Source organism: Tamandua tetradactyla, chromosome 15 (genome assembly GCF_023851605.1).
Source record: "Tamandua tetradactyla isolate mTamTet1 chromosome 15, mTamTet1.pri, whole genome shotgun sequence".
Taxonomy (NCBI): Eukaryota; Metazoa; Chordata; class Mammalia; order Pilosa; family Myrmecophagidae; genus Tamandua; species Tamandua tetradactyla.
Genome location: NC_135341.1, coordinates 5,146,911 through 5,173,848, shown reverse-complemented (window position 1 = coordinate 5,173,848; position 26,938 = coordinate 5,146,911). Strand labels below are relative to the sequence as shown.

The 26,938-nt window shown below is 38.6% G+C and overlaps 1 protein-coding gene across 1 annotated transcript in view; it reads left to right on the top strand.

The window, feature by feature from the left end:
• Window positions 1-26,938, top strand: part of CNTN4 (contactin 4) — an 831,113-nt gene that overhangs the window by 672,321 nt on the left and 131,854 nt on the right. The gene's annotated exons all lie outside the window — the stretch shown is intronic.

The window sequence follows — 26,938 nt, the reverse complement described above, 5'->3', positions numbered from 1 at the left end:
GTGTCTCTCTGAACCAGTCACACTCAAGGGGGATGTAATCATGCTTGAGAAGGATTTGAGTCACATAATTACCGTAAGAGACACATGGGACGCCCTCTCTGAAACCACATAGACTGAGAATGGGCCAGGAGCTTCCTTGAGGAAGTCCAAGGTGCTATTACCAGAGGCAGAGGGAATGCTTGCTGGACAAATGCCAACAAAAAATTCCCACAGGGCAGGAATCCCCACAGTAACTAGACCCTCGTTCTTCCCTACTCACTTCTAATCATGGGGACTTAACTGAATGCTAAGAGAGTATTTCTTCATAGCCAATCCCCTTGTAACTTCTACTCATAGATTTTGGTTTATTTTTTTGGCATGTTGTATGGTGGGGTCACATTTCATTATTTTTTTCCATGCAGTTTTGCAACACCATTTGTTGAATTTTTGTTTGTTTGTTTTTCATTTGTTTGTTTTGCTTGTTTTTTGAGGAAGTACATGGACCAAAAATCGAACCAGGGTCTCCCGCATGGTAGGTGAGAATTCTACAGAACTACCCTTGCACCACCCCACCTCCACTCATTGTTTTTTATTTCATTTTATGGAAGTATGTTGACAAATCAAATTCCTCTTCCTTGTCCTCTCATGCACTCTTGTCTTCTTTCAGTTTGCTTCAATTCATGTACTCTTTTCCTCTTTCAATTTGTTTCTAGGCCAAATGTCCCACTTACTTCTAATATTCTTCATAAGACATTGTTAGGCATCCCTCACTGTTCTGTCTATTTCCTTCCACGTCCTTCTGAAAGCATGTCACCCAGAAGTAAAAGCAGTATTATAAAGGAATCTCAATGGCAAAATGTGGTAATTATTATATTTATATGATAGCTCTAAAAAGGTAAGGTTATCTTCAGTGAACTTAGATTAGTAAGGCAGGCAAGTATATAATATATCATAGAAAGACACTTCCCTTGCACCCCCAGTAGTTAGTTTTTAAAATTAACTTGGTGCTTAAAGGGGTTTAGTTGTCTGGAAAATTCACTTAGGCGAAATATTTTACTTCTCACTGAAGCTGAAGAAATGAGTGAAATGTTACTCTAGTTAATGTTGTGTAAATAAAGACTTCTTAGTCATGCTTGAGAGTTTCTCTCTTCCCTTTTAGATATTAAACTAATACGTTATGTCAAACTAAAGGATAATAACCAGGTATAGATATGGCACTGAACGTTTCTTGAAAGAACCTAAACCTACAGCCAGCACGTCACAGACTGGGTTTCAGAACAGCAATGTTACTCTGTCAACTAGCCAACTCCAGTTTCATTCAATGAGCAAAGCATTTATTGGATGCTGACCACCTGCTGGACCCTTTGCTGGGCACTGGAAATAGAGGGGGGAAAATAAACAAACATAAACCTAGCCTTCAGTATGCTCCCAGACCAATGCAGGGCCCCAAGAGCAAAGCTGTAAGTGTTTCAATAATCCTAGAGCATATGTCTATCGCTAGCCTTTATTTTCAGTATTCCTTCCCAGCAATAGATTGTGAAGGCCCTGGTATTCTACGTCTGTAGAGTTTAGATTCTAACTAGAAGTCCCTGGAGAGAATTGAAGGATTTGATGCAAGGGTGTGCAGTCATATGTGTGCTACGAAAGGATTGCTCTGCCTGCAATGTGGGGAAACATCAAAATGAAACAAGATTGGGGAGGCAAAGAGACCAATTGCAGGCAGAAGTCTAGGACAGAAATCATAAGGACTTGAATGATGTTGGTCTCCTGAGAGTAGAGGAGATAAGACAGATACATGGGCTATTAAAAGGTAAAATTTAAAAGACATAATGACATTTTAAGTAGAAGGATTTTTTTTAAAGGATAAAGGAAAATGACTCCCAGGATTCCAGCTTGAGAAGCAGGTAGATGCCAGTGCCATTTCCAAGATAGTGAATATAGGAGGAGCAAGTGTGAGATGGGAGGAGAAAGAAGTTAATATTAGTATGTTGAATTCGAGGTATCTGCAAGTGGAAGTTACATTCAAATGGAGATTCCTATTCAAGTGTTATTCTCAGTTCTCACCACTCTACTTTAAGTTGGACAACTCCCCATCTTCTTTCCCTGCTTATTTTCCACAGTATTTATCACCATTTAACATATTAAACATTCATTTTTTAATTCATTTTCTGCTTTTCCCACTTTTCACTCCAATCAGAATTTAAATTCCATGACAACAGGAATTTGAATTGGCGTGTGTATATGTGTGTGTATGTACATGTGTATGTTTGGCTTAAACAATATAAATTTAATATCTTACAGTTTTAGAAGTCAGAGATCCAAAGTGGGTCTCAGTGGGCTGAAATCATGGTGTTAGCAGAGCTGCATTCCTTCAGAAAGATCGAGGAGATTAGATATTTCCAGCTTCGAGAGAGAGGCCACCTGCCTTCCTTGGCCCATGGCTCCCTACCTCCATCTTCAAAGATAGCAAAAATGAGTCAAGTCCTTCTCGCATTGCATCATTCTGACCTCCTCTCCTGCCTCCCTCTTTCATTTTGAAGTACGTTTCCACCTTGGACTCTTGGTGTGTGTCATGTTCCGTTCTGTAACACTAACACCCAGAACATTGCCTAATAGAGAATAAGTGCTCAATAAGTGAGTGTCCATTAGGAAGCTGGAAGTAAGGGCCTGAGTTCAGAAGAGAGGACAGAGGTCTAGATGTCCCTAGTATGTAAGAAACCATAGAATAAACAAGCTCATCCAGAAGAGTACCTAGTATTGAGAAAAGTGCTGACAGCTATGTAGAATAAAAACACAATCTGCGGACCATAGGAAGGAACCCTGAGGAAGAGTGGCATTCAAAGGATGCATGGGACCAAGCAAAGCCTTCTGGGAAGACTGTATGAGGAGTTCTCAAAGAGGCAGAAAGACAGCTAGGAGAATGTAACAAAACAGACACCAAGGGAGCAGAAAAGTTCAAGAAGGAGCATACACTTAATGCCCCCAGGAGTGCAGCAAAATACCAACTCAAGGATGGCCACTGGATTTTGAAACCTTAATGTCACCTTGGGTGGAGCACTTTGTGGTCACTGTGGGCCAGTTTTGAAAATATAATAAAATTTTCTAGATGTCCATATTACTAGACATTTCTGAAATATGTTTTTAAGTTTGCCTATCCCCTACAGTATAATCAGATCCATTCCTAGTATTCTTTGAGAAAATCTGACTCAAATAAGAATAAAATTTCATGAACATGAAATTGTTCATGTCTTGTCAAGAGACATTGATGTCTGCCTCCGAGGTGAAATTAGATCATAGCCCTAATTTGCCTCTCTTCCCAAAGGCCTTTGGAAGAGTTGAAATTTGTGTAATACATGGAAGGAAATCCCACCACAGGGCTGCAAAGCTCCACATTGTATATAAGGTGTGAAATCCTGGTCTTTCTGAAGACTCCTGCAGTTTGGGAGGCAGAGCAAATGTGATGGCAGGTATTTGCCCTGAAGGGGCCCTTCCGATCCTAGTGTGGAAAGGAAAGTTTATTGCTTCAGGCATTCTGTTTCTCTTCCGGAGGCTGAGTGTCTATATATGTGCTCTTAATGAGAAACCTGCCCTTAGGATATCTCGCAGAGTTGCTGCAGAGCTATACAGCTCTGTTATTAGGAATTCTGCCCTGGGGAACAATTATGTTATTGCAATAATTAGAGGCAGTTCATCTCCATAATAATAGAAATCCTGCCTTAGAGGCAAAACAACATCAAAGCAATGTGAGCATCATCGCTCTAGATAGAATCTGTTGCCCTGCTTATTGGTAATACTATATCATTTTAATTTTGCATCTGCAGTTACATAAATAGACACAGCTTATTCTGTACTCCTTCAGACCTAGAACTTTTCCTAGTTACCTCAGTTTGTCTTTCCTAGAGCCATAGATAATAGAGTATGGCTTTAAGATCCCCTGAAGTAGAGTTGCAACAGAGTTTAGATAGATTTATTTTTAAGTCTATGTAAGGATACAGACCTAGTCCTAGGAAGACTTCAGGAACTTACCCTCACCCACAAACATTTCTATCCCAGTTATGATTCATCATGTTGTACTATGGTCAGGAGTTAAAATGATGATCAGACTCTGGCAGTGGCTACCTAAGGGTGGCTTAACCATGTTCTATGGTCATAGTATTGGTTATATCTCAGGATATGCTAAAGAGTGAGCTGAATTTTTATATGGAGCTGTGTAAAATAAGGTCTCCAATCTAAAGGCAACACTTGATTTAAAAAATCTTTCGAGTGTCTCTCATACTAATCCTCTCCTTGCCAGTCAGTTATCTGCCATTGTCCTAGTTTTTATCTTTTGTTATCTCTTGTATCAATTTTGCAACTATTACACTAACCTCTGAACTGATCACCTTGGAACCTGTCCCCCTTCCAAAGCTTCTGCAAGGTGAAACTTCCTACATAACAACTCTGATTAATTTAGTAAAACAAATATCTGTCAAATACTCCCTCTGTGCAAGATCTATTTGAGATTATGAAAATAATTTAAACCAGCATTCTGCAAGTGTCATAAAAAAGGGTTTGAATTTCTATGGGCGTATAAGAAACAGACTTGTCGTCTTATTACAGTTATAAAGTTTATATTGAAAGGGCCAGGAAGGAAGGTGCCTGTGTTTTGAGCACACAGGTTCTCCAGCTGTAGTACTAGGGTTAGCATAGGATAGATGCTCAGTATTGTTTATGTAATGAATGAACCAGCCAACAAAAATCATCTGATTCTTGGAAGGAATTGGTGGAGAAGGTGATGGTGGGAGATGCTGCAACAACCAAACACATTCGGAAGGAAAGTAGAGAGAAGTGTGTGAGCAGGGTGAGACAAGCTGGAAAATTTCTCCAAATCAGGTTGAGAAAGGCATTGCATGACAAGCTGATGAGTGTGCATTAATGGCTTTACAATTTAAAATCAAAAGAAAAATAACGTTTTATGACACGTGAAAAGTGCATAAAATTCAAATTTCAGTATCCATAGATAAGGTTTCTTGGCAAACAGCCATACTGATTCATTTACAAATTGTCTATGACTGCTTTCACACTACCAGAGCAAGGGTAAATAGTTGTGACCAAGATCGCCTGGCCTGTGTAAACTAAAATATTTGCTATCTGGTCTTGTACAGAAAAAGTTTGTCAATCACTGGTCTAACTCATAGCATATTTCTGGAAAGGTGGAGTACTGAAACATCTTCCTAGTATCTAAACCTTTTCTTTTGCTTGGTTTTCCTTTTTTCCTTCGGTTTACTGTGCCTTTTATTCTTCCTTTATTACATAGCTTTGATTATATTGTCACATCCGTTGGACCCATCTAATGCAAAATGAGTGGGATATAAATTTGGTTTGAGGCCTAAATTATCTCCCATCACTCTCTAGAGCAGTGACTCCCAATTTTTGCTAGAGGGAACTTCTTTTCATACCTCCAGAGCCTTAACCCCCGGGACAAATCACAGCAGGGGTAGATTTAAAGATGAAAACAGTAAAAATGAGGGGTGGTAGCATAAAGATAAAAGGAGATACCTGATCGATTTCCCCAGATTTCTTGAAAACCAGTAAAAGAATACAGTGATAGGACGTCATCATCCTTGGTTGAGGCTCTTTGGTTTGCATTGACTGCTTTATAGCAGTAATATTTATCTCTTCTTTTACATTATTATAAAAATTATGAGAGGTCTGGTTTAGTTGAAGGAGGGGAAGGAAAAGAGAACTTACTTCCTAGATTTACAAAATTCAGCTATTGTGACAGTGTAAATACATATGAAACAATTTTGAAACCACCAGTGAAGAGCAAATCAACATAATATAATCCAAACTGAGTACACAGCTGTGCATAGGGAACACACAAAAGAAGAGGTTCTTAGAGTCAGGAAGAGTTGGCTGATATTATCTTCCAGCAGGAAATAAAGATAAGCTGTTGTTAAAGAAAACAATCCACGTGGTGAAGTAAAAAGGGAAAGGAGAACTTTCCATGTTAGAACTCATGTACAGGCAAGATTAAAAACCAGACATGAACAAATCAGTACAGAAATGAGAGTAAGAGAGAGATCCAGCCAGGTGAAGGACTTGATATCTGAACAGTTTAGAAAGAAGAATAATTATCAATAGGGAGATGCTAACAGATTTCTAACAAGAGATGATTAACACTATGAAATAGTGTTGATGGATATAAAATAGTTGTGACAGAAACATTGTAGGTCAGCTTAGCCATGAAAAAGCTCTAGTAATTAAGTTGAAAGGTACATTCATGAAGAAACCTTAGGGATTTGGGTTACTTATTACATTGACGCTTGTCTCAGTTATATTCCAGCCACCATTTTTCTCTCAGTTAAAACAGACACTATCAATCCTCTTTTGTTAATAATAACACTGAGTGCTTTTTTTCGTTCTTTACCATGCCCTCTGCTAAATACTTTATATGTCTTCTCATTTAATTCTTATAGCAACTTTATGAGATGAGTTCTATTGCTAAGCCCATATTTTAAGAAAACCGCAGTTCAAAGACAACGTTTACCTTATTTCAAGTTACAAAGCTTGCAAGTGTTAGAGATAGGATTTGAATCCAGGTCCTGCTTGAAGAGGAAACAGTAGATACTTTGCTCTACCACAAAGAAAGCCTGGAATCTGGTGGTTGTCAATAAATTATTAGTAAAAATAAAGTACTACTTCATTGCCTCCCTTTTAAAGCCGTGAATGTTACTGGTGCCTAAATTATTGGTTAGATAACGTCCCAGAAGCAGTTTTTGGTGTTATTTATTTCATATTATCAATACTAATAAATAATGAATATAATAAAAATAATACATTTTCAATAATAAATAATAATACATTGGATCCACAGCTTATGTATTGCTTGGAGTAGAGGGTGGGAGTGATGGTCTGATTTCTGGGCTAGGTTACAAGAAACATCTCAGCCTCTTGGAAAAGAGGTAAATTTAGTCCTTGAACTACCTCAGCAGTCCCTTTGTTCAGAAAAAATAGCTCTGTATCATCAAATGGATTTAAGTGATCCTGCAAATATTCAAACCAAAGTGGCATGTAATTAAGAGCAATTAGAACTGAAGTGATGTGACTAGATATTAAAACCAGACAGGCAGCGCTTTGTGCCATCTCAGTAGAGACAAGGCAGATATTGTGGATTCCTCCTAACTTTGTCATCTCCAGAAATACAATCTGCTAGGCTGTTTGGATGTATCGATGCCATGTAAATATTGACCATCTGGATCACATACTATGTTTGACCTGTATATTTTGGTTGCATCGTTTTATTTCTTATATTTCAGTCACAGATATGCCAAAGTTAATTAGATCTGTACTAGTAAATATCCATCATGGTGTTTCTAAATCCCTTTTGCCAAATGATCTAATTAGAGCAACACTTGGCTCTCTATATAATTACAACATATGGCACCTAGAGGGTACATATAGCAGAATTATAGGTTGCTCGATGAAAAATCCAGGTGGTGGGTAAAAGTGGTGGGTAAAAACTATTAAACAAAGTTGTAGTGTATATGCATGCGTGTGTTTTAATGTATACAGTTCCTCCTACTATCCTCCCCAGAATAAAAAATATTTTGTAATTCAACTGTCCTACCCACTTGAAACAAACATAATTATAGAATAGAACTTTATAATTTAAAGAGAAAATAATCCATAATTTTAGCATAAATTATTTAACCTTCCATGACTCTAAAAATGATCGTATGCAGTATGTCAGCAAGGCAGGAAGCACCTCTTTGTAAAATGAATTACTACATGGAAGATATCCCTCCCTTCAAAAGAGATTCATGTATCCAAATGGCTGCTAAATATGTAATGAAAGTAGGACCAAATCCTTGGACCAATAAGAAAGAAGGATTTCTTAAAGCCTCTTTATAATCTCTGGAAATAGACCCACCAGGGTGGATTGGTGATCAGCCTGGTTTCGGTTTGTTGAATTTGAAAGACTTAAGTAATGGTCTTGCACAAGCTTGAAAAATCTGATTGTACAATCTCTTCTCAGCTCCATGTTCAGTGAAGTCACCTGACTAGCTTGAAATTGGGCACAGGGACTATTCTCGCCGTGGAAACTGACGTACATCAGGACATTTCCACCCCCATACAGCCAGTTGTTAAACTTTTACCAACACACCACTACTTGTGGGAAATATGCAGCTCAGAGTCGGTAATGCCAGTTTGCCATGTCACAGGAGAGATGAGGACTAGAAATGTAGCTTTCCGTATCATCTGCTTGGAAGTGATGAGAATGAATGGGAGCCACTGAGAGAAAATGGAAAATCAAAAGAGTTCTGGACAGAGTCTTCGGAATTGTGTAGAGCTCATGGGAGAGAAAAAGTAACAGAAGAAATCCTTCAAAGCTTAGAGTTCTGAGAAGCAGGAAATCGGGGTGTTGCGAAAGGCTAGCTAAAAGAGGATCATGAATAGACAGGGGTCGACAGTGTCAGTGTCTCTTTTCCAGACATCGTAAAAAATGAGGGCCACAATATATGTGTGTGTTTCTGTGTGTATATATAATTTTTATACATTTGTATTTTACATTTTTATGTTTATATTTATATGTGTGTATATGAATTTATATATGTATTTTGTACTAATGAAGTCAAAAGTAACCTTGAAGTGAACACTTTCAACAAAGGCGAAAGCTGAGCCAGTTGAATGTTAAGAAGCTGGATGCAGTAATTACTTTCAGGAGAAGTTAAGTAACGAAAAGAGGAAAGGAGGATAGACTGGAGGTGAGTGATGTATTTGCGGCAAGTATTTATTAGGATAGGGGAGATCAGCATGCATTTATAACCTGAGATAAATCACAACCTGGTACAGATGAAGTTAAAAACAAAGAGAGGGTAGATGATTCTTAAGGAAACAGGAGGGTACAGGATCCAAAATCAATTATTGCAGAAAGGCAGGGGAAACCTGTCTTCTACTCTGTGTGGAGGAAGAGAGATGCCCTGCAAAGTTTATATGAAAAAGGGAATTGAGGAATATCCTGTAATACGACCTTGACCTTGATCTCCAGAAAATGAGAGTCAAGGTCACATTCGAAATTGTGGGCGTGGGGAATAGTTGTGTGCTTGAAAGAGATGTCTGTTCTGTCTTCAATGGGGTAGAAATGAGATAAAATTTGGATTGCACTTTTTATATTTTCATTTGCTTCCATACACATTGGCTTTCCCACCTATTGATTTGCTCTAAAGAGTTTTATTCCAAAAGAGGTGATTTGTTCCAAAGGATGCATAAAGTTGTTATAGAAAAAAATGAGGCTGACTGTTTTTAACACCAAGGAAAATGTTTTTCAGGTGAACTCAATATGTTCTGATTCAGAAAAAAAACAGAGCACCATTAACATTTAAAATCATTATTACACTTTCTCATTTTCTCAAGGACTCTCACTCCTTCTGTCATCTTGCTGTTTCCTACATCAAGAGACTCTCCCTCCTCTCTCACTGTCTACTGGATCGTTCTCTCAGCATATCTGCATCTTCCTCATCCACCTTATCTCCTTTACTGTCTCTACCCTCTCCCTCGGTGACCGCATCCCTTTCCTTGACTTTTAACTCCACCTATATACTGACAACTCACAGATGTGTATCTTAAGTCTAGGATTCTCCCCTGAACAATTCAGACTTAACATAACAAAAATAAAACTCATTTCTGCCACACCCTCTACCCTGCAGCCTGTTCTCCTCATCTTTACCCTCTGGTTGCTCAAGCCAGAAAACCAGAACATCACCTTTGACTTCTGTCTTTCACCGTCCCACATATCCAATACATTGGTAAATTTTATCAATTCTATTTCCAAGGAATAAGTACAGTCCATCTCCTTCTTTCCAGCTGCATTGCAGTGCCCTGGCCTACCCACCATTGTGTGTGGCTGGGGTGCCGCAGGCGCCCTCTGTTTGGCTAAGCTGCTTCTACATTCACTCCCTTCCTACCTGGTCTCTACCACAACCAGAATGATCTTTTATAATACAAATCAAACTTATCTTACCCTTAAGATAGAAACTTTACTGCTGATAATCTGTAGTGCCCTACATGATCTGATTCCTAATTGCATTATTTTTGTTTATTGTTTTATTTGTCCTCCCTCTCACTAACTGTAAGTCACAAGAGTTCTGAGGCCAAGTGTATTCTGGTTTTTTTCTTCCCCCATCTTGTCACCATTGCTTACATTCCCATCCAATTCCTTCTTTGCATTTTTTCTGAATTTGCAATTGCATATGTATGTCTTAGCTTACTTGGCAGTTACCTATCTCCCAAACTGGTCTATAAGTTGTGTGAGGACAGGAACTGTTACCACTATTTATTCAGTACTGCACAGGAATGCAGTGCGGAGGTTTAATCAATATTTGTTGAATTAAGGAAGAAAGAAATCAATGAACTCACAGTTTGCCTTCATTCACAAAGGACTGGAGATTGCTTCCAAAAAATGCAAACAATAGAAAAGATAAAAGTAAATAATTTAGGGAGTTGGAATAATGAAAAATTGTCAGAAATGAAATTAGTACATGGAAATACATCCTGTATAATTCACAGATTTGGTAGGAAACTTCTTGCTACCCAAGCAAAGAGAGAAACGTAATTAGTTAAAAGAGCCAAAGCATTTATAACATTAAGAACCAAACAACTGTTTGCCTGATAGTGAAACTCAGCAAAATCTGTCCCATGAAACACTGTGAAGTTCATGATGTCCTCATCAACAGTTATTACAATAGGTACAACGAAATTACACAACTTACACGTAACTTTTATATTTTAGCAAGTTCTATAGTGCCAACAGACAACATAGTAAATTCAGTTCTGTGAGGTGTGGCCAATTATGTGGTTTCAAAATATATACTTTTTTTAGGGGGGGTGGGTGCATTGTCCTAGAATCGAACCCAGATCTCTCACATGAAAGGTGGGCATTCTAACCACTGAACCACCCATGTACCCCCAAATATATACTTTTAATAAATAATATAAAATAAAAAGAATTCTTCAAAAAAAGTTTAAAGAAGAAATAGCTAAAAAAGTGTAATTAATTATTAAAAAAACAAATAATAATAACCTTGGTTTTAAAAATGGTGGAAAATAAAAAGAATTCTTCAAAAATATATATACTTAACAGGCTTTATCTAAAGTTAAAGTTTTAAATATCTAGAGCAATATTTCTCAACAGTAGTTTCTGGGGTGAGGTTGAGAGCTGATATGTATTGTATGGAAAGTATTTTGTGATCCAATAAGTATAAGAAATGTAGGTTAAGCATACTATTTTTAATATTTTTATTGTGAAATATAGCATATATACAAAAAGGCAATAAATTGCCAAGTACATTTTAACAAGTTGTTTTAGAACATATTTCAAAGTACGGTATGGGTTACATTTCCACCATTTCAGTGTTTCCTTTTATCTAAAAAAAAAAAGTCAATATATTGATTCAGTACTCATAATCATGACTATTCCTCCTTCTCCTTTGATCCTTCTCCCACACTTAAAGGATATTTGGGCAATGGCCAATTTAACTTCTTCATGTTGAAAAGGATTGTCAACATTATGGGGTAAGGGGATACAACTGGTTGATGCTCGTGGAGAGACTGGTGACTCTGGGTTTCAGGGCTTACCTTGCCTCGAAACTACCTAGAAGTTATAGGTTTCTGAAAAATGAACTTAGTCAGTGAAACTTTTATAGCATCTCCAATAGAGCCCTGGATATTCTTTAGAGTTTACAGAAATGCTATTGGATAGGTAGGCATTCTATTTTGCAGAACTTCTCAGAACCTTTAATATCCTAATTACATTGAGAATCTCAAAGAATCAAGTTTCCCAAATTTATTGGGAAATAAACCTTATTGCACACAGTATCTCAAAGGACTAGGATTGTTAGCAGCTGAAGAGAATCATTAAGACAAATGTCTGAATGCTATCTTTAGAAAGACACAGAGAGGCAAGTTGCCAGTGTCAGTAAACAGGAGTTCTGGCATTTGGCTCATGACTCATTGCTGCCCTAAAGTCAAAGATAGGGAAAGCTTCATGAAACTACAATTAATCTCAAGTTTTTCCCTACAGATTTTCCCACATGAGTATTGGACTTTATAACCAAATAGCTGAAATGTAAACAGACTGCTTTTCCTGTGTAGAATAATCACCTGAGACCCAGACTTATGTTAGCCGAGGAAGAACAGACTTTAGTCCTGGTTCACCCAGGTGTGACGAGGCTGAAAGGCAGAGCTCAGTCCAGAAGGAATACTGAGCAGTTTCTTAGCAGTTTTGTCAGATTCCTTGTAAGCTTGGCGTCCAAGTGGTTTATTTTGATTAGTGAGTACTTGGTTATAAGGATACGTATGTGATTCAGATTGTTTCATTGCACATTTTAGAATCTAGATAATATTTTTAATGGCAAACAAAGGGTTCCTTAGTAATTGCCTCAGAAGTATTTTCATTGCAGAGAGAGAATGCTGATATTATGTGCTTTGCTTATAGATGTATGTGGTTATATGATAAGGGAATTGTGGTTTCAGAGGGGGAAAAAGTCCATTGCATAAGCAGGCATGAAAACAGCATTCATCTCGTTGTACATCAGCGCTCCATCGGAGCTCTTGGGTAACCAGGTGCATTGTCAATGAGCAGTAATATTTTGAAAGGCATCCTTTTTCTGAGCAGTAGGTCTCAACAATGAGCTTAAACTATTCAGTAAACCATGTTGTAAACAGATATGCTGTCATTCAGCCTCTTTTTGCTCCATTTATAGAGCATAGGCAGAGTAGATTTAGCATAATTCTTAAGAGTCCTAGGCTTTTCAGAATGGTAAATGAGCATTGACTTCAGCTTACAGTCACCAGCTGCATTAGCCCCTAACAAGAGAGTCAGCCTGTCTAAAGCACTGAAGCCAGGCACTGACTTCTCTCTAGCTATGAAAGACCTAGATGGCATCTTCTTCCAATAGAAGGCTGTTTTGTCTACATTAAAATTCTGTTGTTTAATGTAGCCACCTTCATGAATGATCTTAGCTAGATTTTCTGGATAGCTTGTGCAGCTTCCACATCAGCACATGCTGTTTCACCTCGCACTTTTATGTCATGGAGATAACTTCATCCTAATAGAACTGGAGAGAGTTACAGCCTTGCTCTTGGTTAGGCTTTGGCTTAAGGGAATGTTGTGGCCGGTTTGATCTTCTATCCAGACCCCTAAAGCTTTCTCCCTATCGGAAATGGAGTAGCACTTTTCATTTCCTTCAAGAAGTTTGCCTTTGTATTCAAAACATGGCTAGCTATTTGGCACAAGAGGCATAGCTTTCAGCCTTTTTTGGCTTTGACAGACCTTCCTCACCAGGCTTAACCGTTTCTAGCTTTTGACTTAAGGGGACAAGCACACAACACTTCCTTTCACTTGAACACTTAAAGGCCATTGTAGGATTATTAATGGACTTAATTTCAATATTATTGTATCTCAGGGAATAGGGAGGCCAGAGCAGAAGGAGAGAGGGGAACAGCTGGTCAGTGGAGCAGTCAGAACACATATTACATTTATCCATTAGGTTCACATCTTATATGGGCACAATTTCTGGTGCTCCAAAAGAATTACAACAGTAACAACCAAGATCACTGATCTCAGGTCACCATAACAGATAGAATAATAATGAAAAAGATTGAAATACTGCGAGAATTGCCAAAATGTGAAACGGAGACAAAAAGTGAGCACATGCTGTTGGAAAAATGTCACTAATAGACTTGTTCAACACAGGGTTCACCTTCACTTAGTAAAACAAACTACAATATCTACAAAGTATGATAAAGCAAAATGTAATAAAACCAGGTATGCCTGTATTCATGGGCATGGTGGTGAAAGAGAGCACGTTGGCTCTGAAGTGGAGTTCTGGGTAGAAAATGTTTTCTCTCATGCGTAGCTTGGGAAGAAAACTTTGGAGCTACTCATCACCAAAAATTGTCTTATGTTAACCAATCAGCCTTACACAGATTGCTCTACATTTCATGCCATATTCAAAGCATAAGTTGTAATTGATAGAGTCTTTCTTAGATGGGAAATAGAGTAATTCTTTTGCGCTTTTTCCTTTTTACAGCCCTCTCCTCAAGGGCAGGCTCAAGGAGTCACCTACAGAGTATTTCCATTTTTAGACCATCGAGGAATCTCTCTCCAGTACATTTCCTCTCTTTCTTCTTTCCCACATATTCCTTTGTTTCTTAAAGCCCTTTGTGTATCTCTGTCTCCAACATCAAGCCTCTCTGCCTTGGCTTTTGTCTGAGATTATCAGTCATTCGACTCCATTTTTTCTCCCTCCTGGAGAAAGCTGTAGTAGACTTCTGATATGTACAGGGAGAGAAAGAGAGGGGGGCAGGAGAAACGGAGGGGAGGGAGGGAAGAATTGGCATCTTTTCTCTACTTTGAGTTGCGTGACAAAAAGTTCCCTTTAGTTACCCTAATTTGGCATGTGCTACTGCCCCAAAAAGAGAGTAAATTAAAACAAAAAATAACCTATTATATGTCTGCGACGTAGAAATTCATTCAAATTCATCTAGGAGATTTCAAAAGTGTGGTAGATTTAAATGATGCTAGGAGTCTCTGCAACTTACATACACAAGAAATTTTAAATATTTTATGAATAGGATTCAGCGATTCCTCTGTTTCCTTTGAAAGATACCTATCTTTTTGTGTAACTAATACAGTCTCTGATTATAAGAATTTGGGGGCTAGATGAAGCCTCGATCAATAGACTGATGGTTTGCAACTGTTTCTACCTAACACACCTGAGGGCTGCCACACATGCCCATTGTTTGAAATGGTTCAGTACACACTGATTGTCAGGGCTGGTAGGTATGGAAAAGAAGCAGAGGGAAAAGTAAGGCCACATAGGAGCTTAAGATGGATAAAATTCTCAGGGAAGAATATGGCTGGAAAAATCACTCCAGAACATTCTATCGTGCATGGCTTTCCAACTCAGGAAACTAACTCATGGTTTCCCTGGCACTTTTGTTTCACAGTCATGTGTAAATTGAAGTTAGAAGGTTCATAACAGGCCTCTCGAGTAATTATTGACATGTACCTGCTCATGTAACCGTCCGTTCAAATCACAGAAGCACTTTCCCATTCTTGCTTTGGCAACAAAGCTTTAGAGCAAGAATACTATCCAAAATTCCAGAAAAGTAACATCAGAAGGTGCCAGAGGTCATCCAGCAAAGAATTCACAGAGTCCAGCTTGCTTAAAGGTTTTCTTTATTAAGTTCAGTATATTGGCCAAAGCCATGATTAATATTTTTAATTAGGTTCCAGCAATTAAAAATTGAGAAATAGCATCAAATCCATGTTTCTGACTTCTCTTTATAAACTAGATAATCGGCAACGGTCAGTCTGCATTTCTATAGGGCAACAATTGGCTGTCACTCAAAAGGAGTTCCCCTTTTAGCAAGTGAATGAAATCTCCAGCTAGCTATGTAACCATGTACCCCAGATTATGATTTAGTGTCAGTTGCTATTTATTTTTTTCTTGTGCTGTTATTTTTCTTACAGTAGAGTTAAGATAAGAGTAAAGTATTTCTAGTATCCAGTTCTCTCACAAAAATGAAAACAAGAAAGTTTGACCGGAACAGTCACACATTTCAAGAAAATATACCAGAGTGTGTTTTCTTATGCCCATAATGAATACTCCCATGTTCTTAAATACATGCAGTGTGTTATGAAAAATTATTCTCGCCATCTTCATTCATTTGTATTACTTGTCTGGCTTCTGTAGGCAGTGGCATTTGTAGGTCAAGATCTTGTCCTGTCCTTTTTCTTTTCTTTTTTTTGTCCTGTCCTTTTTGTTACAAATAATTATTTTGAAGAGAAAGGTTTTAAATCCTTCAGACTACATGTAGAATTCTTGAAAAAAAAAAAGAAAACCTGTTTCCTGTATCTAGTACAGTGTTCTTTGAATTTTCCCACAAGTGATTAAATATAGAAATTTGTGCATTTTGTCCTCCCTGGAGATTCTGCTAATCCACTATTTTGTTACTTTTTTTCCTTTTTGTCTTTGTTTCCTCTACCATACTGACATGCATGACAGGTTGTCAGTTATCCCTTTTGCCAGATTATATTAAAATCTGAGCATCAAAGCTATAGCTGACCCTGCTTGCATTATGCATACCAAGCATCTAACAACACCCAAGTGAGGGTTTTTCCTGCTATTTTTCCTGTGCAGCTGATTGTCAGCCTAACTTAGTGCCTAGTAGATAAAACAGAGAATTAAACTTGCCTTTTAAACTAGGAAATGATTCTATTCTAACATTATTGCTCATATTAAACTCCTGTGCCATTAAAGCTGTCTCTTTTAAATGAATGTGCACTGGGTGCATTGTTTATTCAATTTAATTGTAGGAAAAAAACTCATACAAGGGAAATGGTTGTTTGAACTGGTTTTTACCAGTCAGATGCCGTGTGAATGAGTGTCCAATTAAATAGTGGCTCACTAGGACTCGGGTAATAGTAACATCTGTTATCTTAATTAAACAAGTTCCTATATAAAGAAGCTTTCAGAGCTCAGTTTGTTAGCATAGGTTCTGACCTAGAAACTTTAGGAAGGTTTGTTCTCTTTGTGGGATTTTGTTGTTGTTGTCATTCCCTGTTGGTCCCATTATATTGTAGTTCTGACATGCTCTGTGATATACACACCCTCACATATGCTCAAGCTCTCGGAGCCTGGGGACAGGAAAGAACTGAAGTTCATGATGCAAAGTTATTAAATAGGAAAAACCCTGGGTAGACGTGCCTCTTAGTCACTCTGGTGTAATTGGGTATTGTGACTTGGAGGGAAGTGGTGGGGAGGTGTGGGGCGTGACTGGAGAAAAGAACAGCTATTTATTAAATGTTTTTTATGTGCCAGGAAGAACTGTACCTACAGGTAGAGGTGCAGGCCCCCTCAGTCCTGTGTCTGCACTCTTGAAGTTCAAAAACAAAAGGCTTTTTTCTCTCTTTTTCTTCTTCTTTGTATATGTGTGTGTATGTATGTATGTGTTTTTGGTAAGTTTACCGCAAATTCATTTGGTGGTGAAATCAGTCTGAGACTATTTATAGACTTTGTCTATTTTTATTTACCCCATATTTAATTGCAGAAATAATATGTCATTATTATTTTGTCGTGGGATATTTGTGTAAAATAAAATGTAAGTACCATATTATGTTTCTTGTTCAAAATTAGAAATTCTGAATTCCAAAACAAAAACTGTTGCCAAGGGTTTCTGATAAGGGGTTGTGTATTAGGCCATTTTAAAGAAGATAAAACAAACTGAGACTGTGACAGTAAGTTTCTAGCTCAAGGATATACAGCTAATAAGCCCATCCTGACTTCTCATTCACTTCTAATGCGGTCTCTTCTTACCAGGCCTCTGCTTCTCTCTCTGACCGTATCTGCCACTTGCTTGTTCTCTCTTTGTAGTTCCTCAAAGACATCAAGCTCTTTTCTGCCTCAGGGCCTTTGCTTTGCTGTTCCTCCTTTCTGAAACACTCTTCTCCCTCATTTTTTAGGGGCCAGCTCCCTCTTGTCTTAGATATCAGCTGAAATGCTACCTCTAAAGGGAGACTTTGACCTTATACAAAAGGACCTTGCTCTTGTCATGCAAACCAAAAATAGCACGATGGAGATTTTTGGAGGGGTTGGTAAATGGAATGACCTCAGAAGGAGTTTGGATATTAGGAAGTTTGTTTTATCTGCCTACCATCTAGTCCCTCTTTTTCTGATAAAAGCATCTCAGTTTTCCTTCCAGTAGTACCTTTGCCATTAATAAGTACAGACCTCCTAGCTTATCAGTAGCCCTGCCCTCCTCTGTCCCGTGGATGGGGACGTGTACCAGCTAAGCCAACCAGATCCTGTCGCTCCTTCAGGAACTGGAGTTCTGCTATGGGAAGAGCATAGTGAGAACGTTTTGATGGCAGCTCCGTGGGAAGGCTACCCATTAGTTTCTACTTCCTAGATCCCCAGAATTACCATTAGTTACTGTCCTTTCCAAGACTTGTTTGTTCAGTTTCTTCTCCCGTGCCATAAGAATATCCTTTTAATAAATTTCTTTTTTTTTTTGCCTAAGACAACCAAAGCCTATTTCACTTAATTACAACCAAAAAACCCTAACTGGTAGAGGCAAGCAGATGGATCATCTATAATGAGATGTTTTTCCGCTAAAATCTACCTTTGAAAAATAAAAAGTGTTTGGGTATTAATCTTAGTTCTTAAAAAAGAACTATATCTTATCCCATTTGAATTAGGTGACTTACTAATTTGAATACCTAAAACCGTTAGGGAGCAATTTGAAGCATTTTGCTCTACAAAGGAGTTTGCATTCACCTGATCTAGTTACCCACCTGATTAAGTACCTTATCCAGGACTAATGTAGTTGATGAGATTGTGGAATTGTAGGGGTCTCTGGAATTAAAATGTCCCCCTCCAGACAGCTCTTTTCTCTAGCAGAAGAACAAGCACTGATGTGGGATCCTGTCCTTCCCCTTGGGAATGTCCTGAGCATGCTGGTTCTGACACTGGAAATTGTGAAGTTTTTTGGGATGAAGCCTTTTGGCTGCCTTTGTGCAGACTCAGGTTGCCTGGCATCTGTCTGCTCCCAGAATGAGTCATTGTACTTTTATGCTTCATTGATCCTCATTGGAGGAGATTTAGACAATGGAGCCTAACCTGCCAAATTAGTTTGGGAAGCCCTTAGCACATCAGTAGCTTGTTATATAAGCATCTTGTGCTCAGCAGTTAGGCCCACCACTGTCTGTGATGAAGTGCAGGTTCCCATCTCAGTGTCATTCACATGCAGTCCTTTGTCCACCTTTATACATGATGTTAGAGCCCTCAGATGCTGGAATAGGCCCTCTTACAGCAAAAGGAGCTCCTGCTGTCCTGACGGCGTTGCATAAGCTGGGAAAGAAGACTGAAGGCAGCAGGGACCTCTCACTCGTGCTCTCATTAGAGCCCCCCTGACAGTGCCTTGTGGATGTGGGGGAAGAAAAATGTCCCAGCATTTTAGGATGAACTAGTTTCAACTCTACTTGGAGGCCTTCCTGAATCCCAAGATGATCTAATGTTTATTCTCATAGCCCCACACACTTTTCCTTTAGAGTATTTGAAGTTGAAAATATATATTTTGAGTCTATCTCTTACATTAGACTATACGCTCCATAAGGAAAGGGACCCTGTCTGCCTGTCTTGGTCATTGTCATATCCTAAGCACACTTTTTGGCACTTAATAGATATTCGGTAAATATGTGATGGATGAAATCACTAGCTGTGGCATGTGACTTAATTTCTCCAAACCTCATTTCCTCACCAGTACAGTGGTGATCTACCTCATAAAGGTTTATGTGAAGTAATCTATCTAATGTGGTTAGAACTGTGCCTGCCTTTGTGATAGCTAAAAATTTTAAATAAAAAAAGAATCTGCCCTTTACTTTCAACAAGAGAAGGCATCTGGACTGCTATTCATGTACAGTTGACTTAAACTATAAATTAGTTAAAACATTCTACATCTTCTTCTCCATGACCCCAAGAAACATTTGAACTTTCTAGATGAAAAGGCCCCCAAGTAAAGTTTCACTCATTTTTATGTTATCAGAACAACACATGTGGCTCATCCCTGAACAACAGTTCTATTTGTTTATTTTCATTGCTTAATCCTTTTTTGTGTCAGATAGAAAAAAGTGTGCCTATAGGAAGTTCATCTTCAAGACCCTATTAAAAAGGGAGTTCTGTTTTAGAATGCCAGAATTTTATCCCCATTACTATCCACAACACATCACGGATCCCTATGCTGGGGACTCTTAAACAAATAGGTGAACCAGAGGAAACTGCGCATTTAATATTGGCTTGGGAAGATTGAAGGAATTTCCCAACCCTGTACGCTGAGACTGAGCAGGACCCCACACAGAGGCAACATGCTGCTACCCCTTGCCTGAACCCCAGATTCCAGAGATGAGTCTTGTTGCCCCTGCAGAATGGAGCTTCTTAAGGCAGAGTCAGAAGTCCTCATGCATGGAGGAAGAAAGAAGATGAGTATAAGAGCTACACTTTCCTGAAAGTGGCCTTATTTTAACCTTAGTCAGAGGGTCTCTAGGATATAGGTGGAACCTTTCTGGCCACTCTCCTTCCCGTGCATGCTGAGCTGTTAGACCCAGACTCGTGTGAAACTTGAGGCAACTCCAGCATCACAGAAAGGACTAGATTTGGAGAACAGACTCAAAAGTCCAATTTTGACATCTTTGTGGCCTTGAGTAAGTCAGTGAACTTTCCTAAGATTCCAGTTCCTCATCTTTGAAATAAACTTAATAATAGAAACCGATGGTGTTCTGGTGAGAATTCATTGGACAGAAAAGCGCTTTATAAATGATAGAGCACCATAGAGTTTTTTGTTCTATCATTTTTAGATCTATCTGCACTTCTACAAACTGGGACTATATCACACCTACTGCTTTATAGCCTGGCTTTTTAATTTACCATATGCAATGAATATTCCATATTGTAAACATAGAATATATTTTAATTTTTAATGGCTTGATCGTATATTATATGATTTTATCAATTCACTATAAATATTTATTAATTTGTTTTACAAACAACTCAGTATCTTCTTGAAAATTTCTCTTCAGCCTACTGGGGTTCACGTCAAGCACATCAAATCACTTTAAACTGAGACTTGCAATGGTAAATATGGGAATCGCCAAGCAATCAGATTTTGGACTTTTATATTAACAGCTGTCATTTATAGGGGTACCTATAATGTACTACATGTTTTATATATACCATGTCTAAATCATCCCCCAAAATTCTAACCCATTATTTTTTTTTTTTTTTTTTTTTTTTTTTTTAAAGGAAAGACAGAGAGAAGGAAGGAAGGATAGAAGGAAGGAAGGAAGGAAGAAAGGGAAACATTTTCTTGTTTTTATTGTATTCTGTTTCTCCGTTTTTGTTACATGGGCTGGGGCCGGGAATCGAACCGAGGTCCTCCGGCATAGCAGGCAAGCACTTTGCCCGCTGAGCCACCGCGGCCCGCCCTCTAACCCATTATTGTTATGTCCATTTTACATTTGAATGAACTGAATCTCATCAAAATTAACTAACTTACCATAGCTGTACAGATAAGCAAGTGGCAGAAACAAAGTTCATCTGTAGATTTATTTGATTCCAAAACAACACAAACTCCATCAACAATATCAAGCATCCCAGATCTGATCTCATCACTTCACTCTTCCTTTAAATTTGCCCAACTATGGTCCCTGGTCCGTGAGAGGCCCATCACCCACCAAGCTGCCCTAACCTGAGGCCTTCACCTCCTCTACCTTGAACTGGTCTCATTTAGGTCACTGATCTGTGGATTGTCAGATCTGATGAGCAGCTTTCATTCTTCCACTGGACCTCCCAGCAGCATTTGACACAGGTAATGGACCTCGCTTCCCTTTTTGAAACCCTTGTTTCACTTAACATCCAGGAACCCAAAGTCCCTTCGTTTTCCTTCTACCCCTGGAACTACGACTACTTCCCCTCTGCTCCTTCTCAGTCATGTCTATTGGATCCTCCTCTTCTTTACAACCTCTAAACTGACCCAGGGCTCAATATCAAAGCCTCTTTCTCCATCCCCTCATCCTAGGTGATTTCATCTAGTCTAAGATCTTGTAAACTGTTTAAATGCTAGGGAAATCCAAGCTTTTATCTCCAATTCAGCCTTTTCCTTAGAATTCCAGAGCAGTATATTTAATGGTCTCTTTAACACCTACCTATATGTTTGCCAGTCACCCTAAATAGAATATGTTCTGACTCCAATAAATGAACCACCCTCCCCATCAGTGGAAGGAGAAGGAAGAAACCAGGCTTTGTTGATGCTATTGATTTGCATGGCTGATATACTCCAAATCATCTAGAGATATTCACTGGCCCATTGTATTAGTTTGTTAAAACTTCTGGAATGCAATATACCAGAAATGAAATGGCTTTTTAAAAGGAAGTTTACTAAGTTGCAAGTTTACAGTACTAAGGTTATAAAAATGTCCAAACTGAGGTGTGCAGAGAAAGATACCTTGACTCAAGAAAAGGCCCATGACTTTTGGGGTTTCTTTCTCAGTTGGGAAGGCACATGGCTACACAGGCTAGCTTTCTCTCCCACCTTCTTCAAATAGCTTCCCCAGGGGCATTTTCTTTCTGCATCTCCAAAGGTCTGTCTGTGTCAGCTCTGAAGCTTTTTCCAGAATGGTTCCCTCTTAAAGGACTCCAGTAAGCAGCCCTATCCTGAATGGGTGGAGGCACATATTTCCATGGAAACCACCTAATCAAAAGGTCCCACTCACAACTGGGTGGGTCACATCTCCTTGGAAACTACTTAATCAAAAAGAGCCTACCCAACAATATTGAATGAGGATTAAAGAACATAGCTTTTCTGGGGTACACAACAGTTTCAAACCAGCACACCAATCAATAAATTAATTCATAGATTCATTTATTCAAGTATTATTTAGTACATCATATGCCAAGTACTGTGCTACTTTGGTGAGCCAGGTGCTCACCAAATTCTAAGAGTTGGTGAGCACTTTTATTTTTATACTTCAGATAAAAATTTTAGAGCCAATTAGCTAAGCAATAAGTAATTCCAAATTAACTTGACAACTTAGCAGTCAGCTGTTAGTTTCCGTAATGCACAGTGAATGGAGGATTTCTGCATCCCTCATTCCCAAATTCATACTTATCTCTATAATATGCATAACCTTTCCCAAAACGAAGATTTATTTGGATGTCGTACAAGATAATTGTAGCTTTCTAAACCTGACCTAAGGGAGATTGAATTTTCATTCAGAAACCTTATTTTGATTGCCTAGCCCTCATCCAGCATCCTCCAATCCCTCTGCTTGATGTCATTATGTCAGCTTGTCTTCAGAAGAGAAAGAAGAAACTTCGCCAAAATGAACAAGGTCTTCCACCTTCTCCCTTTGGGTTACATGAAGAAACCATTTATGAGACTTGTCCCCCATTGCCCATTGGGAACTCGCGGAAGATCAATTGCTACAGATGGACAGCAGGTCTGGTTTTTCTCCCCCTTTCCACATATTAAATTGTCATTCTGTCAAATGTCTTGTCACCAAATATGGTGCTGCAAGGAAATTGCAATTATATTTATCAGGTTTTTTCTCTGACCTTTGGATTTCATTCAGTCTGCAGAGAATCCCTCTAGGTGATTCAGAGAACATGTGTCATCCAAATCAATAACGCCAACAAAGCCTGACTGCTTCCTCCTCCTTTCACCAAAGGGAAAAGCAGTTCATGTATTGGAGTCAGAACTTTTTATGCCTAGAATGAATAGCAAACACCTATAGCTTTAGTGCATTCAGTCCTGAATTGTAATAATCTTATTGTCATGAAATTTAGGCTTAGCAAGTAATTACAGCAATACCATATGGAGTTTTCTAGTGTTTTTATCCTCTGTGCTTACTACCAATTTTGAGCTTCTGTCTCTTTGGACAATTTTAGTTAGTTTTTAAAATCTTGGCTTTTGTTCTATAATCACTTTCTCTCCCTCTAAGAATTCCTACTGACATCACTAGATGGTTAGACAACTAATGTTTAACCATAATCCTTCTACCCTCCATCACCTGGAATATTTTGAGGTGATGCATGGCAGATAACAGCAGGTAGATTCTCCAGCAGTGTAACCTCATTTTAATACTGGCTAAAGCAGAACTAATCAAAAAGGCAAATCTGCCATGAAAAGTCCTATAAAACATTCCAAAGTTAAATGGACCATTAAAAAATAGTAGGCAGAGGAGACAGCTAGGTGCTTACCAAATTCTAAGAGTTGAACTTTAAAAGTCACACATAATGAGCAAGATTAGATGCAAAATCAGCCTTAAAGATAAAATATTCCCCAGGACTCAAGACTAAAATGCATATAAATCTTATTTATTAGCAAGTCTGAACTAGCAACAGAGTAAATGGTTTTTGCATGTGTCAGACAGGTGGAGTATATTCTGATTGCATGTGAAAAAATAAAAACAACCTCCCCTCCTCTATCCACTGTTGGCTCCTTTGTCAGACAGATTTTGTCCGCATAATCAAAGCATAGCTGCAGCAGCTCCTAACCTTAAAACTTCAGATATTTAATTCTAGCAGCAAAGAGTGAGGATCATTTAAGTGATAGTTCTAGAAACAAATCTCATTGTATGTTACTGTCTCACGATTGGGTCATGTGATTATCCCTTAATCAAGAAATTAAATGCTGTGATCAGTTTAAGCCTCGGTCCCAAGCTTCACTTCAATATTTAGTAGTGGAGTCCACCAAAATCATATGACTGAGACTGGGGAGAGGCAGATTTCCAAATGGCTGTTATTAGATATAAGATTAATGGATGCTGAGCACAATTGTTTGTATAAGAAGAAATGCTCAAAAATGCAAGGTAGGAAAATAAAGCAGAGAAGGAATATATACCCACATGTAAGTTAATAAGTCAGGGAAACATTCTCTCTGGGGTGCACTGTCAATGCTAGGAAAGTGTCCCCTGAAGGACACAGATCTTTGATTCAGTCTCAGAATGGTCTACAGGAAATCAATCTCAAGATTATCTAGCTCCCATCTCTTTTAACTGGATTCCATATTCACCACACAATCTCCCAACCACATTTTGACTTGCCTCGTAGATTTCTAGTGACAGTGCTTCTCTAATGAGATGCTACTGCATTTTGAGTGGCTGTCCCTCCACAACTGTGCCACACATTGCACAACTATAGTAGCATCTGTGACCCCAAGCATTCCTAGTCATTGTGATAACCAGAAAACATCCTGCATCCCAAGCACACTGTAAGAGGCAGTACTGCCTCTGATTAAGAACTACTGGCCTATGGGAGAAGGATGTGTTAGTCAATTGATTCAGTAGCAATTTTATTTCTTTGGCACATTAATAATTTCAGCATCCAATTCTGTATTCTCACTTCTCATCAGTTTTTAACATTTTTCAATGGAATTAGTCTTTCTGAGTATGATTTGTGACACAAGAAGTTAAAGTTTCTGAACCTTCATGGGTAAGGACTACATATTTGTCCAGTTTGAAAATAATATGTACCCCAGAAAAGCCGTATTTTGATTCTGATCCAATATTGTGGGAACAGCCATTTCTTTTAAACCTAATTTAATACTGTAGGTTGGAAACTTTTGATTAGATTATCACCGCAGAGATGTGGCTCGGCCCATTCCAGGTGGGTCTTGATTAGTTTAATGGAGTCCTCTAAAAGAGGAAACCTTCTGGAGAGAGAGCTGACAGAAATGACAGAAGCATCAGAGCCAACTGAGAGCGCAGATGTAGATGATTAGAGAACAGAAACTTCAGGGAACAGAGAAACGGGTGTTTGGAGATGTTTGGAGCCCAGCAGACATCACCATGAGATGTTAAGCAAGGCAGAACCTGGAGAGAGCCAAGGGAAGCCAAGAGATGAAAGCCAGCCCCAGAGAAGCAAAGTGAGGAAGCCCCAGGAACAGAGGCTGAAAGCAGTGGAGCCCAGAAGCAACAAGCAGATGCCAGCCACATGCCTACCTAGCTGACAGAGGTGTTCCTGTCCTATCAGCCTTTCTCGACTGAAGGTAACCTCTTGTTGGTGCTTAGTTTGGACAATTTTATAGGCTTCAAACCATAAATCTGTATCTTATTAAATTTCCCTTTCAAAAGTCATTCCAGTTCTGGTGTATCACATTCTGCAGCTTGCAAACGAACACAATATTGGACAATGGAAATTCACCATCATAACTCAGACTATTGAACCCTCATGGCAGCCAACTTAGAACCTTCCCTGCTACTTTTGCAATGTGCTTCTTTTAAACTTTACTATAAACAATCTGCATTTATTAATTATCCCTGTCATCACTCCCCAGTTCAACAGAGTGATTAGAAAAGAAGACAAACATAGACTATACCTCAAGGAACATAAAATTTCAGGTATTGCAATATAATGTAGAAGGTAAGAATTCCTGTAAAAGTCAGTAGAATCAAAGGCTACAAAATGCAGGGAAGATGGAAAGAAATTGTGTCAAGCTGGGAGAAGTAGCTAAGGTTTCATAAAAGAGACATCATCTAAGAGTGACTTACAAGACAAGTAAGCAGTACAATTGCAAAAAAGGTCATCTGAGCTGTGCCAGTTTGAATCTATTATGTACCCCAGAAAAGCCATGTTTTAATCCTGATTCAATATTGTAGGGAAAAGAGATTCTTCATTAGATTATCTCCACGAGATGTGGAGCACCCAATTGTGGGTTTGAAGTTTTGATTAGATGGAAATGTGACTTCACCCATTCCTGGGAGGTCTTATTTTACTAGAATCCTTTAAAAAAGAAAACATTTTGGAGAGAGCTCAAAGCAGAGCTGAAATAGACACTCGGAGGACAGTTGCTTCAGAGTGACAGAGCTCACCTAGCCAGAGAGCTTTGGAGATGAAGAAAGAAAATTCCCCTAGGGAGCTGTTTGAAACAAGGAACCGAAGACCCTAGCAGTTGCCAGCCATATCCCTTCTTAACTGACAGAGGTGTTGCAGACTCATCAGCCATTCTTGAACTAAGGTATCTTTCCCTGGATGCCTTAGTTTAGGCAATTTCATAGCCTTAGAACTGTAAACTTGTAACTTATGAAATTCCTTTTTTTTTAAAGCCATTCTGTTTCTGGTATATTGTATTCTGGCAGCTTTACAAACTAATACATGGAAATTCCATGAGTAAAGGGCAGAAACTAAAACTATGCCTAAAGGGTCTTGATTTTATGAAATTCTAGATTCCTATATAACTCTAAAGAAACTGGCCTACAAAGGAAAAGGCCATTCCATTGACTAATTATTTTGTCCAAGCAACTGTTTGGCCAAAAATGTTCCCTCAGAGAATTGAAGGACCAGCAGCCATTTGAGTATCCACATATGTGCAGACAAAGGCACACATATAATGAGAGCTGCTGAGGCAGAAATTAAAATCA